We start from the raw sequence: 17,432 nt of genomic DNA on the forward strand, positions 1-17,432 counted from the left end.
AGTTTCAGAGCTATTAACAGAAGCCTAATACATGTTCTTGGACTTTTCAGAAATAATTTGTTGATCCATGCGGTTTCATTGCTACTGCGGAAAGTAAGTCTCTTGGCCATTGTGATGGGTCAAAATCTTTGTACATGAAGGGTATGACTGTTGTTCCATTGTACCCAGAGAGTGAATCTTGTGATTGAGTTGGGATTTGAGGTGGCAGTGTATACTAAGTTTGAAAAGTATATTATCATATGTTAGCTCCCTTTAGAAATTTTCCCCAAGAAGAGCTATTACATTTTTTAATATTAAAAAAGCATAAGATATGGCCATAATACAATTAGTTCCACAAGCCATACACACTTTTTTCTTATGGCTTAAAATTTTATTCATGTTTACTACTTTGCAACCCACTGATATAAATTATTTCACAGATCCTTTATTCAAATGAAATTCTCAGTGAGTCTAAGAAGATAGTCGTAAACACAAACTAGCTGAGTTTACAATAGAGATTATACTATAAATGGTAACCTCAATGTTTATTGAAAATAAATTCCTTAAAAACAGGTCTTGTTTCATTCATTTAAAGACATTATCAATATATGACTGTTAAATTTTTATAGTCTCCCTGTTCATTTTCTGATGAACACATGACAGAAAATTGAATGTGAGCTGGAAATACAGCAGACTATGAGAAAGCATGGGTCATGTGTAATCACTTTAAATTTAGGCTGGTGTTTTGTATTAATCTATGATATGACCACCTCAGGGAGGGATGTAAGTAAACATTCTTTTTTTAGTTATACTTTAGGTGGCTTAATTATTTTAAAGCATATGTTATTCAAGAATTGTCCATTGTACTGTTTTAAAGAATAAGAGTATAATTCATTACCAACTTTGAATGTCTTGGATTCTTAGTACTACCTTTTTCTTTATCATGACTAGTAGGATCACATCATAATTTGGTACTGTGTGTATAAAGATGAAGTGTGCTTACCTTTATTACCAAAATTCAGAAATGAAAATGTGAATGATAAAAGATAAGGGATGGCTATATATTTTTTTGTTTTTGTTTTTCCAAACAGAATCTCATAACTTACCAGGCTTTAGAAAAACATCTTTGCAGTATGCCATCATACCTCAGAATGTTAAGTAGATAGGAAATAAAATTTTCACTTTTTGTAAAGCAGTAGGGTATTATCCTTTCTGACAGCCCGTAAGGCTGTTTTGGTTGCCAAGGGGCCAATCTTAGAAGTGGCAGTTTTTGTTTTGTGACCAACCCACAACTTACCCTTTGTTAGTCCATATCTGTCATCTTCATTTTCTCTTTCTGCGTAAATGCTTCTTGATACAGTAAGCAGGTGTTTCAACTAGTCAGCCATCTAGTGTGATCTTTTCTGGTTTGCTACAGTCAGTAAAATAAGTAGCTCTATAAGTATAAATAGTATTACTTGTTTTATGTAGTACAACTCCAAGATTAAGTTAGAGATATTTTTGGCTAAAATACATTGAATACATTGACAATGGATTTCCCAGCTCCCAGAAATTCGTTTGTGTCTGAATTACTTTATACTTGGCTTCTTGTGTAGAGAAAACTTTAGAAAAAAATCATCCATCCATGAATGTTGAATGAATGAGCAGATTAATAAATAAATAGCTCAGGGAAAGAAAATGTGTGGGCTCTTAGTCATAACTATGTTTTTTCTCTTTTGTTCCCTTCCTTATGTGCCATTTTTCAATAATGGGAGTGTGTATCTAATGATGTTGATAAACTTTTTAAAGTCATTGATGAACAGTAATCTGAAAATCAAGTTTTGATTAAGCCGTAGATTTCTTTTAGGGTCCAATATTTTCTTTTTAGAAATCCATTATGATATTTTTGTAGGGATAAAAGACAACCATGTATTCTATAGATGGAAAATGGTAGGATACAGTTTGTTGGCCGGCCAACTTCTCTGAAAATACCTTTTCCTGCATAGAAGATAATCAGTGTTGACAAGGGAGAAGCCAAGGTATAATGGCTGTTATTCATCTGTCTCATGTATTCGTCAAGTGTCATGTGCTAAATATGAACAAAAAAGACATAATCTCTTTCCTCCTGGATCTTAAAATCTAAAGTGAGGGATAATTCACCAGATAAGTGCTGCGATAAGGGAAATAGAGGATTCTATGAGCTTATGACTAAGGATAGATCTGTTTCCTCAGACGTGGAACTAAGAAGTGGCAGTAGTTGAGAAGTTCATTTTGGGCCATGCGATTTGAGGTGTGGCTATTCAAGTATAGGAGGTAGGTGGTTACACATTTTTTAAGCTATTAAATAGAACTTTCACTTGAAAAGGTTTTTTTCTCTCTTTCCTCAGCATCTATCTCCATACACACACAAAAAAATTGCATGTCACAATTCATGAACTCAGTGAGTGACTCTATTTTGAAAAATGTTAGATTGTATCAACTGAAGTCTGTTAGAGGCAAATGCCTTTGGTCATTTTTTTCAGCAGGGACATTTCATATGTGTAAAATATTTAGAATCCCCATGTATTTATATATAAATGAATCTTTTACCATCTTAAATGTTTAATAAGTTATATTTTTCCTTTCTTTCAACTTAAGTATACAAGGTTATCAGCAAACATTTGTAGATGCTCTATGTGAGGTGTTTTGTTTATTAGTTTTAAGGAAGAGAAAAAAGGATGGATTGGATCAGGAAGTCAGTTATTGTTTTCTGGGTTAGTCTGAGTCCAAATCCTCAAATATGCGGCGATTTATAAGTAGCAAACTAGGAATTTAATCCACTTCAGTTTTGGATAACTTGGATAAGACACTTTCTGTCTATAGATCTGTCTATAGATAACTTGGATAAGACAAGTTATCCAAAACTGATAAATCTGAATTAGTTAACAGATGAGGCAAATTGAGATTGTAAATGCTAAAACATTATTAGAAAACTTTATAAACTAAATAGTTCTATGCCATGTCTTTTTAGTATTTTGCTTCTACTATAATTGTAGTGAAAATAGGTCAGTATCTAATTTTTGTAGTCACTAGAGCTCTCCAACTAAATTTAGCTTTGATATTTTTCTAGCAATTATATACTTACAAAGTTTACTTTTAAAAATTGTGTAATACATGCCTTTATAGAAATTTAAGAAAACGACTTATGGATTATGTACTTCAGATCACAGCACAACTAGAAGATGTTGATACATTACATAAAAAATCAGGAAACCTATGAAGAACATCAAAAGTGGCAAGGTGTGTTTACTTGCACTTTGTGAGATTGAAACTGCTGCCATTATCTGTGCAAACTGTGGTTTGAGTACTTTTAAATTTTAATTTAGCAAAGACTAATTATTTTTTAAATAATTTTGGGGTAAAAAAATGGTCTTTAGCGTAGAAGAGCTTTACCCGACTTACTTTAGTTGGTTCAATTGGTTGATTTTGGTTTGCTTTTTTGAAATTTTGTATTGTCTTAATTTGGGGCACATTGAACTCAATAACAGTTCAGTTGCATTATAATTCATTTGGGTAAAGTTTATTGTTGGAGGAGGGTAAGTAAATATTTAACTGAAAAAGTGAAGTAAATATTTAAGGCTATAAGTTGAAATATTTGTCAGCTGAGAAATTTTCAGGTAACTTTTTTAACCTTTGAAAAAAAATTACTATAGCATGAGTATTTTTTATACTGCTATGTATAATCCATAGTCATGTTTTTTAACCTTTTTATATAAAATACTGATACAGAAAACCATACAATCATAGTAATCTTTTAAAATTGCTTTATAATTCACATAGCGTAACATTCACCCATTTAAAGTTTACAGTTCAGTAGTCTTTAGTATATTCAGACTTATGCAACGATTAACACAATTTAATTTTAGAACATTTTCATCACCTCCAAAAGATACCCTGTACTCATTAGCAGTCACTCCCCATTCACCAGTTTCCCAGCCCTTATCAACCATTAATCCATTTTCTGTCTATAGATTTGTCTAGTTTAGGTATTTTATATAAATGGAATACAGGTAACTTTTTATTAGTGATTTTTCACTTACATGTGTCTTGCATGTCTCATGAGATAGCTATGAATAAGTTAGCCTTCTTTTAAACAACTTAAATAACAATTCTTGTCTGACCGGGAAAAAGTATTAAGTTATTGAGAGACTGCATCCGAATTTAAACCAAGAACCAGACTCCTTACTAGTATTATAACTCAAAAGAATGTGTACCATTAGCCCTTACCTCTGGTGGTGCTTTTCACTGTGAATTGTTCAGCAGCCTCTCAACTTCCCGAAAATACCACTTAAGTCTTAAACTCAGACTTGCATGAGTTTACTGAGATATGTTTACCTTTGCAGCTGGCTTGCCTAGAGTCTACCTTCTTACTCCCCTACTAAGTCCAGAATGAGGAAGAATTAAAAGCAAGAAAGGAGATACAGAAGAAGAGATTGCTCAGGCTGAGGAGGGGCAAAGTGATAAGAGCAGGATTAGAAAGACATTAAAAATTCAAGGATACTGAGTTTGTTGGCATCAGAATAAATCTTGGAGGCTGTTTTAAGAGAGAATAAAACCTAGAGGGAAGGAATAAAAGGCAAAGATGTTATAAAACATAGGTAAAATATTTAAAATATTTTGTCCTGAATTTTGAATTTTAGGCATATGTCAGTGAAGCACAAAGGATAGCCCCCTTTTTTGATGAGCTTTAGTATCCTTAAGATATTTTCTTTCTAGAACCTTGTGTAGGAATTTTGCAGCTGACCATAATCATGTGTTCTCTTTGGTTTGTTCCAACATCTTTGGATTGGAACCAGTACAGAGTAGGAAACCCATATCACCTTGGGATTATTTTTCAGATAAATTTTCCAGAGGATTAAATGGCACCATCCCCGTCAGGTCCAAGTAGGAGGGGAAGAATCCTATTTTGGGTGCTGTCAGATTCAGTGGGCTGTTTAGTTCACTTTTTATCCAGAAAATGGAGCTAAATGAGAAATTGCAGCTTCCAAAGAAAATCATACCTTGATTTTATAGATCAAAGCCTTTCTGATTAGATCAGAATTGTTACTGAGATTTTAGGGGCATTCAGTTAAAGTGCCCCAAGAAGAGTGATAAATCACATATAGGTGTAAAGTCAATAAAGTCCTATAGTAAGCAGACTGGAATTTAGGGGGAGGGGAATACACACTGTTAGACTGTTGGTACCTATATTTGACTACTAGGATGATTATATATTTTAAATTCTGTATTCAGTTTCTTATTAGAAATACTGCCTACAATATCTTATACTTAATTTTTTAAGGAACAGGTGATAAAGATAGGTTATATTTTCTTCAGAAAAATTGATATTCATTATTTAATAGATAAAATGTGTTATCTGAATGTTTATAGTAGTAGAAACCAAGTTTACAAAATGTCTATATATAATTTGTTTTTAATAACCAAGGATTCTTTCTTTACAAAAGATTTCCTCTATATAAATCTTCCTGTTTTATAGATGATCTGTATTATAGGAGAAACAAGAGTATTTGTTGATTTAACTGGCTAATCTACAGGACTGAGCATTATTAGAGGAGTATTTAAACATAGAAGTCTGTGAAAATATTTTTAGTGCTGAGGGAAATTGGAGGGACTTTCTAGAACCGCAAACTAATAGAAAACTTTTGGCCAGGCATGGTGGCTCAAGCCTGTAATCCCAGCATTTTGGGAAGCCGAGGCGGGAGGATTGCTGAAGCCCTGGAGTTTGAGACCAGCCAGGGCAACATAGTGATACCTTGTCTCTACAAAAAAATTTTTTAAATTAGCTGGACGTGGTGGCACACCTGTACTCCCAGCTACTTGGGAGGCTGAGACGAGAGGATCACCTGAGCCCAGGAGCTCCACGCTATAGTTTGAGTTGTGATCGTGCCATTGCACTATAGCCTGGGTGACAGAGCAACACCCTACCTCAAACAAACAAACAACAAAAAAACCCTTCTACCTCTGAACATGTGGGGATTTAAAGATTGCTATGATTTAAATATAAATCATGAATATAGAAAATATGAGAACAGAAGAGTATTTGTTAAACAAGACTAAGCTGTGCTGCATAAAGTAAGGCACTATCATTGTGCTGGTATTTTCTGATTCTCTTGGTGCAATAAATGTTAAACTTTACTACTACCTTAGCCATGTTGCAGGGAATTGACATGAATAGTTCCTGGGTTTTGGCTGAGTGCGGTGGCTCACGCCTGTAATCCCAGCACTTTGGGAGGCTTAGGTGGGCAGATCCAGGAGTTCAAGACCAGCCTGGCCAACATGGCGAAACCCGATCTCTAATAAAAAACTTAAAAATTAGCCGAACGTGGTGGTGCACACCTGTAGTCCCATCTACTCAGGAGGCCGAGGCAGGAGAATTGCTTGAACCTGGGAGGTGGAGGTTGCAGTAAGCCAAGATGGCACCAGTGCTCCTAGCCTGGGTGACAGAGGGAGACTCCGTCTCAAAAAAAAAAAGTTCCTGGGCTTCACGGGCACTCTAATGTGCACATCTTAAATTCTTAGAGCCTACTTCTATGGACGATTTATGTTACTGTTGATGGAGAATTTGATTTTCTTTTTTATCTTCCCCTTTCCCTTGGCCTTTGTAGGTTTTTTGAAGTGAACATACTTTTATGTATTTACTTATTTATTGAGCAGTTCCCAAATGGCAACTTTATTATTTTATTTCTTCAACTCAGTTGTCTAGTTTACTTCATTTGTATCTAATCTATTTAACTCATCCTTTGAGTTTTTAATATCAACATTTTAAATTTTATTTTTTTAGCTTCAAAGGTGTGCATATGCTTGTTACATGGATATAGCATGTATAATGGTGGAGGTTGGGCTTCTAGTGTACCCATCACCCAAATACTGAAGGTTGGACCCAATAGGTAGTTTTTCAGCCCTCACCCTCTCCCACCCAATTGTTTTTATTTCTGAAAGTAATATTTCTTTCTTGGTCTGCCTGATCATTTTTTTATAGTTTCTTATTTTTCGTTAGTTTTCAAAAAATACCTTGTTGGGCATTTTGTCCATAGATATACTATCTTATACTTGCTAATTCCAATATCGGAAGTCCTTAGGAAGTTGTACCTAAGGTAGTTTGTTTCTTTCTGTATTTGGTGATTTTTTTTATGAGCTAATATTTGATTAAACTGAATATTTCTCCATCCTCTGTATAGTTGCCTACAATGTAATTTCTACTTTTTTTTTTGCATAAAAGAGTTTCATTTTCCTTTTTATACTCAATAACTTGTTTAATTAGCCAGTATTTTTACCAGTTTCTTTACTTATTGTTCCTTGCATCTTCTCTGAGTCCACTTTTCTTCTTGCTGAAGTACATCCTTTAGTAATCCTTTTAGTAAGAGGCTGGCTTGTAAATGTCCTTAGTTTTTGTGTGAAAGTATATTTTATGCATTACTTTGTTTTTCAGCTAGATAGAGAATTCTTGGTTGATAGGTTTCCTCCCATCAGCAACCTCGGTATATTATTTCATTGTCTTGTGAAACTTGGCAAACTTGGATCTCTGAGAAGTCCGATCTCTGCCTAATTGTTATGCTTCTGTATGTAATTTTTTTTTTTCTGGTAGTTTTTACAAAGATTTCTTTTCTTTATTCTGTCACCACTACTTACTGTGTGACCTTGGGCAAGTTCAAAATGGATATAAAATTGTATCTGTGTCATAGGGTTGTAATGAGGATTAAGTTTTAAAGCACTTAGAACAGAGCTTTGCATATTATAACTGTGACATGTTAATATTTGTTTTATTTTGCCATACTTGATATTCTAAACACATTTCTATGGTATGCTTAAGTATGTTGTTTTATCCATAGCTCCTCTTTGAAATACATTGTTGATGGGAAGATTCATATCTTTCTTTGTTTCTAGAAAATTCCTTAGCCTTCATATCTTTGAATATTCATTTTCCAATATTCCTTCTTAGTCTCTGTATTATGTTCTAGGTGGTTCCTCAGTATCATTTTCTAATTTACTAATTCACACTTTGACTTTGTCCAGCTAGAGTTTATGTGGCCTCAGTTCCAGTTATTTTTTTTTTAAATATTCAGGCTGTCTCTCTAAGAGCCACCTATTGTGGTTTGATTTCTGCCTATTTTTAATTTTTCTTCCCTTAATGACTATTGTGGCTTCCTTTTAACATTTGAAATTATTTTCAGATTGTCATTTTTTCTTCTAGAATGAATTACAGTTGTTGATTTTATTGGCTGTCCATCTTAGTTTAGTTTTCTTTGTGTGTTTTGAGTTTGCTTTTGCAGTCTCCTATTGACTGGAAGTTTTTGTTTTGTTTTCTTTTTCACTCTTCTTATCCAGTGTTTTTACATGCACCTACATCTCTGTCTAAAACCACATCTTTATATTGGAGGCTTGATTCCCTTGATTCTTGGTAACATCAGGATCAGGCTTCTCTTTCCAAGAATAAGACACAAACTAAGATCTATATTTCTTCTCACTGGACACATAATTTCATCTAAACCATAGCCCCATGCAATGGTTAGTAGTAGCTTTTTCTGGCTCCTTTCATAGGTTGGAAGAGCCTCTCCACCCTAGGTATTGGTTTCAAGCAGTGAGCCTGAGTTCTATCCCAGCCATGCATGGGTACCTTTTTAGTCCCTGTTACTATCCCTACAGGATGTGGACTTTTGGCCATCTCTGTTACTTGAGCCCAGAAGGCTCACAGTTTTAGCTTCAAAAACTGCTTTGTATTTAAAGAGTTCAGTGGCTTGGTCTTTTTTAATATTTTGTTTGTATAGTTAATAAATATTTAACATACATTAAAATGTTTGGAACAGATACATTTCAAAAGTGAATATACAAATCCATTTGGTTGGAAGTTAGTCCATTTTGTGTTGCTATCACAGAATATCACAGACTGGGTAATTTATTAATAATAGAAGTTTGTATAGCTCTTGGTTCTGAGGCTGGTAAGTCTAAGATTGAGGGGCTGCATCTGGTGAGGGCCTTCTTGCCAGATGGAAGGCAGGAATGCAAGAGAGCACAAGCGCAAACAAGGGCAAGACGGGGCCAGACTCGATTTTACCAGGAACTCACTCCTAAGATAAGAGCATTACTCAATTCATGAGGGCAGAGCCTTCATCACCCAGTTACTTTTTATGGACTCACTGGTTATTACTGTCACAATGACAATTCAATTTCAACATGAGTTTTGGAGGTGACTTTCAAATCATAGCAGAAGTCAATGTTTAAAATCAATGTATATCCTACATACCCTTCAGAAAGATAGTAGTTGACTCTCCTACTTATGAGAGGTATATTTTTTTATTCCTTTGCCAATATTGGGTGTAATAATTTTTTAATCTTTGAGAAGGTAATGTATAAAAAACAAATTTGTGTTTAATAGCTAGAAGGATTGGTCATTGCTCCATATATTTATTACCCATTTATATTCTTTTATTTATTTAATTGCCTGTTCACATTCATTGCCCATTTATTTTCCTTTAAGGTGTTCATTTTTATTGTCTTTTAAAATAGCTGTTTGTATATTGTAGTAATGTTAACTTTTGTGTATATATTGCAGATGCTTAAAAGACGTTTGCTTTTCAGGTTAATGAGCTTTATTTTATAGTGTAGGAGTCTCTTTTCTCTGGAGTCACTTTTTCTTATTCCTTTGGAATCAGTCTTTTCTTGTCATCCTTAGAAAGTCCTTTCCTACCATAAGATTACAGAAATATTTGCATACATCTGCTGGTATCGTTTTATTATTAATACTTCAGACTTCAATCTTTAATCTCTTGGTATTTATTTTAAGGTGTGATGTTGAAGGGATTCAGCTACCCACCACTGGAGGGCAGAAGTGGAAAAGATCAGCTTTCAGACACCCATTATTGAATCTCTCTGTTCCCAGAGAGCTCTTTCTGGATTCTCAGTTCTATTCCACTGATAAATTTATTCCTGCATTAGTATTGCCTCTTAAATACTATAATTTGGAATCAAGTTTAAATATCAGGTATTGCAGATTCTCATGATTTTAAGAATGTTTTGGCTATTCACATTTATTCATATATATTTTGAAATGATTTAATCAAGGTCTGGGAAAAAAAAGTTCCAGTTGTGATTATATTGAATTTATAGATTAAATAAAGGGAGGATAACCATCTTCACAATTTTGAATCTTCCTATCCAAGAAAAAGAAGTGTGTGTTATTCTGAAGCCCTCTTCTTAAAAAGGTTCTATTTCTTGTTATGTATTTAGATATACTTTTATTTCTGTCTTAACTTTCTAAGTGATTACTGTTAATCATTTTCATATATGGTTTTCTATAGTCAAATAATCTTATTGAGTATTTTTTTCCCTATCATTTCAGGTTTTGAGTTTGCCATCATGTCATTAACTACAAATAATTGATCTCCTTATAATTTTATGCCTCTTTTTGTTAGCCTTGGCTTATCTCAATAACCGTTATTTCTACACATTGCTGAGTTACAGGGATAAGAGTTGGTGTCCTTGTTCTTTTTTCTTTCCTGGGAATTGTTCTAGTACTGAGATTTCCTCTTTGGCTTGAAGTAAGTATTATATTAAGGAATAAATTTTATCAAATCCCTTTTAGAATATGATGAGATGATCATATGGATTGTTTTTAACTTTTAAAAAGATGACTTATATTAGTCAGCTGCCTAATGTTGGCTCATTGTTACGTTCCTAAAATGATCCCTATTTGGTGATTTGTAATATATATTTTACTGATTTTTTGGCATCTGTATTAATAAGTATGTTTGGACTATAGTTTTATTTTTTTAGTGCTGTCTTTGTCAAATTTTATAGAAGGATTATGATAGGTTTGTAAAAAGAATTGGAAATTTTTTTCCTGTAATCTATAGATAATTTAGGTAATTTGAGAGTTACATGTTTCCTTAGGGCTTGAAGGATCTTGTTTTGAAATAGTCTTGCCTGATGCACTTTTATTTTTAATAGCTTATTTTGAGAACAATCCAAATCTAAAATTTGCAAAAATAATACAGTGAACTTCCATATTTATTTAAATGGCCAATTGTTAACATTTTTCCACATTAGTTTTACAGACTTTTTTCCCTGTGTATGTGCATATGTGTATTCATATTCTCTTGGCATGCACACACACATTTTGTTATTTTTTAGTTTTGCTGAATCATTTAAGACTCAGTATGGACATCATGAACCTTTACTCTTAAATATTTAAATGTGTGTCCCCTAAGAACAAGGACTATCACTTTCTCTTACATAACCATAGTTCAATTATCAAATTTAGGAAATTTAACATTCATACAATACTATTATCTAATATACAACCCATAGTCAGATTTTATCAGTTGTCCCAGTAATGTCCTTTATAACAATCTTCCCCTCCCCATTCCTTCACCCTTTGCCTTCATCCAAGCCAGTCCATAATCACATATTACAGTTTGTTGTGACCTCCTTGGTCTCCTTTAACCTGGAGTGGTTCTTTAGTCTTTCTGCATTTTGTTTTTCATGAGCTCTGGAGTTTTTTGAGGGATAGTTCTTTAATAACTTTCTCATATTGTTCCAGGTTTCTGGTCTTCACTCTAGCACTAATTGAAAAAAAAAATTTGTTTTCCGAGAACTGTTACTTTCCTCCATATTTTCAAATTTATTAACAGAGAATTGTACAGAGTGATTTATTTTACAACAGTAAAATTCTATTTGTGAGGTGAGTATAGCCTGTTTGGCTTCTAATTTTAAATAATTTTTTTAGTTAGACTATTTAGTGGCTTACCTATTTTATTTTTTTCACATATAACATGTACTGTAATTTTACGTAATATATTCCTTCAGCTTTTATTTTATTTTGTATGTGTGTGTGGTTCATTTTTCTTTTTAGGTTGAATATTTAGTATACTGATTTTCTTTAGTATACTGATTTTTTTAACTAAGTGTGAATTCTTTTTTTTCTATTTTCAACACACTATTGCTGGCTTAAAGGTGAGGTTTCTTAATAAGGTTTGGTCACATCTCAGAATTTGATAGGAGATTTTTCTCATTATTGTTTCTAAATATTCTATAATTGTAGAAATATATAAACTCAATGCAAAAAACTGGTGTAGGAGCTTTTTAAGCAATTTCCACATGTTTGAGGTTTTCTTCTTTCTTTACACATTATCAATATCTACTATTAATGTATAATTCAGATATGTCATTTCATTATTTCATTTTCTTTTTTTTTTTTTTTTTGGTCTGTGGGGTAGGATGGGGGAGTGTGTTAGAAATCTATAAGCTTTTCTTTCCAACATATAATCCAATAATTATTTGATTTTTCAATTAATGTTTTAAGTGTGTTTGAACAGAATATATAGTCTTGAAATTTTGGACCACATCTTTTACCAATTTAAAACATGGCTCTTATTCTGTTTATTGCTTTATTCCTTGTGATTTACTTTGTCTGAAATTGAAATTGCAATTCTTGGTATCTTTTTTGCCTAGTGTATTTCGACCACAACAAAGTACTTTTATACTGACATCTTTATTTTTGAGTTTCTTGGTTTTGATTAGTCTCTTGATTGCATGAATCTATCTTTAAATAGTTTATTTTTCAGAAATGAAACATGGATAACACTACTTTAGTGCTGGCATATTTGATCATGTCTTCCTATTGCCTTTACGTATAAATGACAACCTTGCTGGTCATAGTATTCTTGGAATAAAACCTCTTTATCCTCAACGTTTATAGGCATTACTTCGTTGCCTATCATCTGATGTTGCAAAGAAGTCTGGGGCCAACCTGATTTCTTTTTTCTTTTTCTTTTTTGGCATGTTTATTTTATTTTTTTTTATTTGAGACAGTCTTGCTCTGTCACCCAGGCTGGAGTGCAATGGTGCGATCTAGGCTCACTGCAGCCTCCACCTCCTGGGTTCAAGCGATTCTCCTACCTCAACCTCCCGAGTAGCTGGGATTACAGGCGTGCGTTATTATGCCCAGCTAATTTTTATATTTTTAGTAGACATGGGGTTTTGTCATGTTGGCCAGGCTGATCTCAAACTCCTGACCTCAGGTGATCCTCCTGCCTTGGCCTCCCAAAGTGCTGGGATTATAGGCGTGAGCCATCGTGCCCAGCCGATGGCATGTTTATTTTGTCTGAATTGTATTCTTAAAATTTGTAATCTTCAAATTATGCTTCGGTATTGGTCAGTTTCTACTAAATGTATCTAGTACTTGATAAACGCCATTCAATCACCAAGTTCAGTCTTTAGTTTATGATTTATTTCTTCTGCCTTTGAAATTTAATTTTTCTTCCATTATTTGGTTTTCTTATTTACAATGTGCTAATTAAGCTGTTGGATCTGCATTGTTTGTATCTTTTCTCAAGTCTACTTGTTTTTGTTTCTTTATGCTTACTTGCATACTGGATGATTTTTGTCCTGTTCATTTTTACCCCTTGCAGATTGTTTGCTGTAGTGTCTTCATTCCTCATTATTGCTTTTCATGACATTTAAAATATTGCAATGATATTTTTTCTCTGAAATACCTTTTTTTAAAAGCTCTGTTGATACTTTCTATATTCTGGTTTCTTTTCATCCCTATTTCACAAATTAGGTTTTTTAAAATTTTCTTATATGTAAGTTGTCACCTAGTTTTCTAAGGTAAATCTTTTAGACTGTGACATCATGTTCTTGAGTACTTTTTTAGTTACTTTTTTATTTCAGAATTTTTGTATGGGTTCCATAAATTTTGTTTCTGCTTTTTTACTTAAAGGGTGGCAGTTTTCTCTGTTGTTTGCCCAAAAATAACTAGATACTCCTTGCCTGTTCTGTCATTATACTAGGATACCATTACCTCTTTCCCCCTTGGAATTTAACAGGCTGAATTATATTAAATTATTTTAGTTATCATATTTCATTATTTTTGAGAAAAATGATAGGGATTTTGTCCTGTTAACCTGTTACAGGTAAGAAACTTTGTCTTTCTTGATTTTTCTCTTGATGCTTGTTGAAATTACTGATTATTTTAGTTATCACATTTCATTATTTTTGAGAGAAATGATAGGGATTTTGTCCTATTAACCTGTTACAGGTAAGAAACTTTGTCTTTCTTGATTTGTCTCTTGATGCTTGTTGAAATTACTGCACATTTTCATCTTTACAAGTTTGGCAGATTTTCTTTCCCAACAGAAGAACTTGACTATTGGGCATTCTGCTAATTTCCATGGCTGCTATAACAAATTATCACGAACTTGGTGGCTTAAAACAATACAGATTTATTCTCACAGTTCTGGAGGCCACAAGTTCAATATCATTTTCACGGGGACAAAATCACGGTGTCACCAAGAATGTGCTCACTCCCGAGGCTTTAAGGAGGAATCTGTTTCTTGCTTTTTTTCACCTTCCAGTGGCTGTCAGCCTCATCACTTGCCTGGTAGCCACATCACTCCAATCTTTAAGACCAGCATCTTCAAATCTGTGTCTGCTTTGTCTTCACATCACCTTCTCTGTGTGTGTCAGATCTTCCCCTGACTCTCTATTCTAAGGACATGTGAGTTCACTTAGAGGTCTCTGGATAATCCAGGATCCTCTCTCCACCTCAAGATTCTTAATCACATCTGCAAAGACCTTTTTTTCCAAATAAGGTAACATTTATAGGATTAGGACTGGTATCTTTGGGAGTCATTATTCAGCCTACTAGGTATCATTTTGTTTTGCTACTGTAGAGTGAGGCAGACATATTAGTCAAAAATTGGATTAGAGTAAAGCCTCATAGATTGTGCTGTTTGTTAGAATCACAGATACTGTCCTCTTTACCGAATGATGCAAACTCTGATGCCATAGTGGAAAAGTATATGAATTGAATTGGATGTGGTCAGTAAGGATTGCTAGGGACTCGAGAATGCATGTTGTTCTAGGGAGAGGAAATACGTGAAGGTCAAATTCAGGTTATCAGGTTATTAGTTTGTAATCCTAGTTTGTAGCTGCTTTTTTCTTTTCATTTCTTACAAGCTGGTCTTGCTGTAGTAAAATAATTTTGTGTGTCTCTTATAATCTTGATATTGAGAATAAGAGGTCTTTTTTTTAATGGGAATTCCATCCACATGATTTTAAAATATTACTTTACTAATGATATTTACCTAGGTATTCCTAGAACTTTAGTCGTCTCATGTAACGTTTTATACATTTCTCAGAACAAGGTAATTGACAAATAATCAAGGTTGCTTATTTATTGATGAGGAAAGTTAGACATTAAGCCAAAGTACTTGTCCAGCATCGCATATTGGATAGACCTGTAACTTTTAACTTTAATCTTGTGGTGACAGGTATTTCCATTTTTTTTTTTTTTGATGTTTCATATGTGCTTTGATGTTGATGTGTCATGTGACACGAAGTGTCTCCCTATTGTTGGATAATTGGGCAAGTCTAAGTTCTTTTTACTTTATATTCCTGATTTTGTTTTTCTAGATGTGTTATTTTTACGGATTCAGGTTACTTCTTTTTTTAAATCATGTTATTAGAGTTAAACTAATGAAAAATCATATAGAGATGAACTTGGTTTTGAAATATAATGAGTAGATACTTGCTTGGCTGGAATTTTTTCTCACAAGTTTTTTATAAAGATGGTATGAGTGTATACTTTGTATCCAGGAATGTGTGTACACTAGGGGGAGTGTTGGGGGGATGAGGGTGGAAGACATTTTAAGACACACAGGAGGCTGGTGTGGTGGCTCATGCCTGTAATTTCAGCACTTTGAGAGGCCAAGGCAGGGGAATCACTTGAGGTCAGGAGTTTGAGACCAGTGTAGCCAACATGATGAATCCCCATCTCTACTAAAAATAACAAAAAATTAACTGGGCGTGGTGGCACATGCCTGTAATCCCAGGTAACTTGGGAGGCTGAGGCACAGAATCACTTGAATCCAGGAGCCAAGATCATGCCGCCACATCCCAGCCTGGGCGACAGAGTGAGACTCTGTCTCAAAAAAAAAAAAAAAAAAAAAAGACACAGAAGACCCTAAGTGTACACTCAGATGCTCTTTATATCCATACCCATTATCAGTTTGGTGATACATTATTCTAGTTTCATGAACCTTTACTCTTAGAACTTGGTTTATTCTCTAATATCTTTTGGATTCAGTTTTGCAGTTGAGATGGCTAATATCAATTTGATACTCTTTCCTTTTATGATTGCTCATGTTTTTGTCTAGAACCTTGCATTATAGTATTTTTTTTTTTCTTTTCCTTGCATTTCTATAGTTGTGAACAACTAGGAGTGGGTTTTTAGCAATTAATTCAGTGAGCTTGTTAATTTTGAAAAGGCTTCAACTGAGGAACACTTTCTTCTCATTTCTTTGATGATAGCTTCTCTGTTTCTCCTTCAGAAAGTCTTGTTTTTTATATGCATATTTACTTTTTGGGTGCACTCTCCTTGTTAATGAGTTATTTGCATCTGATTTTGAGTTTATTCAGCAAATATTTATTAATGATCTACTGTATACTCTGTGCTAGGGGAGTTGACCTAGGGAACTCAAAGGAGGCTCCTTTGAAGAATTGATGCTTGAGCTGAGATCTCAGGAATGAGTAGGAATTCTAAGACATGAGAGAACAGCTGTTAAGGTAGGGAAAGTAGCATTTGTTTATATATTTGGAGGAAGGAAGTATGAGAGTACTAGGTACTGTAAGAAAGCCCTTGTGGTTGGAGTAGAGAATGTAGGAGAAGGGACAGTATGAAGTGAGATGAGGCTAGAGAAGGTACGTAGGGGCTTGACTACCCAGGGCCTTCATGTGAGCCATATTAAGCAGTTATTTATCCACCTCCTACCCCCAGCAGTGGAAAGCCATTGAGAAACTTTTAGTACAGAAGTGATATGGTGAAATTTGTATTTTGAAAGATTTACTTAGGCTGCAGTTTGGAGAATGAATTAGAGGGATGCCAGGATCCACGTGAAGAGACTAAAGAAGCTAGTATTCTGCAGTGAGAATGATGGTAGCTTGAGACCAGGGCATTGGTAGAAAAAAGTGGACAGATTTGAGAATGCTTAGGAAGCATATAACCCATGGGATTTGATGATGGACTGATGGGAGATGAGGTAGAGAGAGGTATCAAAGATACCCTTAGTTTCTGTTTCTTTTTCTGAGTTGGGGTCTTGCTATATTGCCTAGGCTGGTCTTGAACTCCTGGATTCAAGCAATCTTACCGCCCCAGCCTCCAAGCAGTTGGGACTACAAGTATGCAACACCGCACCCAGTGAATGTTCTTGGTTTGTATTCACCTTGGTGGGTGATGGTGCCATTCACTGGTAAAAGCTGCAGATATGTGAGAGTGCTCAGGGAGGCAGCATAGAATGGGAAAAGGGCCTACATGTAACCCTTGAGGAATGCCAATGTTTAATGGCTTGGGAGATGAAAATGAGCCTGCAAAGGAGACGGAAAAGCTTAGGGGTAGGAAGAAAGCTGGGAGTGTGTGTGTAGCATCTTGAAAGGCCAAT

General features: G+C 34.3%; 1 protein-coding gene across 19 annotated transcripts in view; it reads left to right on the forward strand.

Annotated features, from left to right (window-relative positions):
* Positions 1-17,432, forward strand: part of PPM1A (protein phosphatase, Mg2+/Mn2+ dependent 1A) — a 47,160-nt gene that overhangs the window by 10,906 nt on the left and 18,822 nt on the right. For 3 of the 19 annotated variants that reach the window (XM_063793498.1, XM_063793495.1, XM_063793493.1), the window contains 2 exons: positions 10,456-10,532; positions 11,534-11,674. The exons of 6 other annotated variants lie outside the window; for them this stretch is intronic. The gene's annotated coding sequence lies outside the window, so the exon portion shown is untranslated. Of the gene's footprint in view, positions 1-55; positions 94-3,123; positions 3,238-9,778; positions 9,977-10,333; positions 10,533-11,533; positions 11,675-17,432 lie in introns of those variants that run through there. 10 more of the 19 variants (XM_009427897.4, XM_063793490.1, XM_063793489.1 and 7 more) reach the window with 8 other exon arrangements.

The sequence above is a fragment of the Pan troglodytes genome, chromosome 15, assembly GCF_028858775.2.
Source record: "Pan troglodytes isolate AG18354 chromosome 15, NHGRI_mPanTro3-v2.0_pri, whole genome shotgun sequence".
NCBI lineage: Eukaryota > Metazoa > Chordata > Mammalia > Primates > Hominidae > Pan > Pan troglodytes.